Source organism: Lepus europaeus, chromosome 11 (genome assembly GCF_033115175.1).
Source record: "Lepus europaeus isolate LE1 chromosome 11, mLepTim1.pri, whole genome shotgun sequence".
In the NCBI taxonomy this organism is placed as follows: domain Eukaryota; kingdom Metazoa; phylum Chordata; class Mammalia; order Lagomorpha; family Leporidae; genus Lepus; species Lepus europaeus.
The window spans coordinates 69,507,967-69,511,364 of record NC_084837.1 but is presented as its reverse complement, the minus strand read 5'-3'; the positions used below and the strand labels follow the sequence as shown (position 1 = coordinate 69,511,364).

Below are 3,398 nucleotides of genomic sequence, written 5' to 3'. Positions count from 1 at the left end.
GAGAGAAGTCTATTAAGGTCATTTGCCCATTCTGAAAATCAAATTATTTGTGTTTTTTTTGTAGTACTTTTTTCTGTTGAACTTTTGAGTTCCTTATATATTATGGATATTATTTCATTGTCTGCTGAACAGTTTTCAGATATTTTCTCCAATTCCATAGGTTGTTACTTCATGCTGTTGATTGCTTCCTTTGATGGGCAGTAGCTTTTTTGCTTGATGAATCCCATGTGTTGATTTTTGAAAAAGTATGGCACATTTCACAAAGTTGCATTTCATCCTTGCATAGTGGCTATGCCAATCTTCTCTGTATGGTTCCACATTTAGTATACGTGATACTAAAGTGAGCACCTGATGTTGCCTTTTCTTGCCTCCCTCTTTGGCTGGCCTTCATAGGAGTCAGTTCACCTCAGACTTATAGAGCACACTGAGACCCCATCCATCTGGAATCTTCTATCCAGCCTTTTGTCCAGGACTGCATTTTGGGACAATGAAACGAGCCTGTTGTACAGGGTGAATTCTGCTCTGAAAGAGAAAGGAGAGATTGAACTCTATATTGATCCATTCATGTTGAGAGCTCTTCACTTTGCAGAATGGAATTCAATTAATATTTCAGGATCTTAATGAAACTTGTTCTCACCATGACTTTTCCTGTCACTATTTATTTGAGTCCTGGGTTTGTAGATTTCTGCACCAAAGAAGGTCTTTTATAATAAGTATATGCCCATATAGCTCCCCTGATTAGGTTTAATTCCCCAGTCAAATCACTAAGAAAGAAGAACCTGCTGTTTCTTTCACTAAGAAAGTTATTTTTAAAGACAGTCATACTTAACTTATAATTCTGTATCCTTGTTACAGTGTAGTATACTTTTTAACCTTAGTTTACTGAACAAGAAATCTTTCAGATTCACCTTAAATAATTTTCTTTGAATCAATCTCTTATCATGTTAAGAATGAAGCTTTGTGATTTTAGGACAACCTGATGCCTTATCTCTTTCAGCCATTTACCTTCAACTTCCAGAATCTCTCCATTGTCAGAGGTAATTGAATTGATCACCCTGCCAGCCTCCTTACCTTTCAGCAAGGTCTATTTTCTATGACAGTCAAGATTCTGTCTTTCCCAGATTTGCGTCTCGCTTAAGACTTAGTTTTTCCTATCATAAAGAAAAAGATATCCTCCTAACTTTACCTTTTTTTTAAAAAAAAAAGGAAAAACATTACTTCCAAAATCATTTATTTTCTTTTCCATAGTCAGAGTCTATCTGAAAATCCATCTAGTACTCTATCAAGACTGACTAGAAATGATTACCACACGTGCAAATGTGTACATTACTTCAGCAAAAGAGGTTGTACTCCTTAAAGTCCTTTTGGATAAAAGAGATCAAAACCCAGCTATGGCTGGGAAAAATAGAGATATATATTGATCCATATAAACCAGGGCAATTGACTGCAAAGACCGGATCATCAACAGGTCTATCTCTTTCCCATATAAATGCATACAATGGCTGATTCTGTAAAGATGAACCAGGAAGTAGCTTCATTCTCCATCACTTCCTGGGAAACTTGCTCTGTTGACTATTTTCCCTCTGATCAAATCTCCCACAGGGTCCAGAGATTTTGCAGTTTCTTATAACTGCTCATCTAATGTAAAGATTTTCCCCATCTCCAGCTAGAGCTTGACTGTGATTTGGAGGGTACAGTCAGTTACGATTCTCTTTCCCTTCCTCCTCCTCTCACTCTTTGATAGGACTGAGTCTGAGAAATAAAGAGTATAAAAGGAAAAATTGCAAAGCTACTGGCATGGGTGCCTGGTGCTATTATCTGATGTGGCTGTTGTCAGTGGACCCATTCTTTTGACTGTGGGCCATGTCTGTGATTTCCTCAGGTCCTTTGCTTAACAGGCCTCTGATTGCAATTCTCTGAAGCAGAAAGTGCTGTCCTCACTGGCCTGACAGCACCCTATCAGCACTAGACTTTCAGGAGTCCAAGCCATATAATCTATATCATCCACTCCTGAGCACAGAGAAAGGGCTCCTATCCTTGGACTCACTCTGGCTGCCCCTGCTTTCTTGGTGCAAGATGTTGGTGGGGCCAGGGGCCCACGATATGTACTCTGCAAGTCTCCTTACCTGAGACTATGGTCCTTGGTCCCCAGGTCCCCAATATCATTCTCAAATATCCCTAGGTCTGCTTCTAGGACTTGAGCAGGCCTCTTCCATGTGTCCATGCTTCTGAGGGCAGACTGTGCTTCTGGTATCCATATTCCTGGCCCAAGGGACAAATGTTTGTGGGTCTGGAATGCAGCTTGGACATGCAGTTGGGGTATCCACATGCATGCCCAAAAGCCCCTCCACAGGGAGAGGTAGAGTCAAGGGTAGAAGAAGGGAGGAGAATGGAAAATCCATGATGAACAAAGGGACCAAAATGGGAATCTGAGTTTCCCTGCGTATCGCATTCTAATATGGCATTCTTTTACATCTGGAAAATTCTAAATTCTAGAATCTTAGGCATGTTTCAAGATAAGAGGATGCAATGAATTTTATTTGTGTTAACTTGATGATAACTTTAAAATCTTTTGACTTATGGTATGTGGATTTCAAGGCCCCAGAACTGTTAGAGGCCAAACCACATAGAATTTGTCCATTGCATTCCCTCAAACTACAATGTTTACAGCTCCTGTAAGATGACCTCACTGGGCTCCTGCACAGGGAGCCCTTATGTGGCCCACAGGAAGCAATCACTTTGTCCACCATTAGTGGAAGTGCATCCCTTCTATTTCTCCTGCTCCTTTAGGCTCATGGAGCCACAGACAACTCTTGTTTTCAGATGTTTACAGGAGTGTGGATCAAGTGCTATCTTCTTCAACCCTCAAATTCCAGAAGACATGTATCACACTTGATTCATTTTATTTATTTGAAAGGCAGAGTAACACAGAAAGAGGGAAAGACAGAGAGAAAGAGATCTTTCATTCACTGGTTCACACCCTCAATGACTGCCAATGGCTGGGGCAGGAGCTCCATTCGGGTCTCCCACAACAGGTGACAGGGGTTCAAGTACATAGGCCACCTTCTTGTACCTTTTCAGGTGCATTTTCAGCAAGCTTGATTGGAAGCAGGACTGTAGGGGCTCAAACTAAGGCTCTGAAATGGAATGCCAGTATAACAAGTGGCAGCTTAACCCGCTGCACCACAATGCTGGCCCCTCTGGATAATTCTTTTAAAGCCCCTCTAATCTGACTTAAAACGAGGAAAGATGTATATCTTATTCTCACAGGGATGTTGGCAGGGGACACATGGCACACTAGCTCTCTCTCCAAAAATTACACGACCACTTTTGTAGAAACAAAGTTGGCGGTTTTAAATTTTTTAAATGTTTATTTATTTGAATATGGACAGGGGAGA

General features: G+C 40.9%; 1 non-coding gene across 1 annotated transcript; it reads right to left on the bottom strand.

Annotated features, from left to right (window-relative positions):
- Positions 1–241: 241 nt before the first annotated feature.
- On the bottom strand, positions 242–348 carry LOC133770652 (U6 spliceosomal RNA). Its single transcript, XR_009867362.1, has one exon. It is a non-coding gene; the product is annotated as a U6 spliceosomal RNA (small nuclear RNA).
- Between the last annotated feature and the right edge of the window lie 3,050 nt (positions 349–3,398).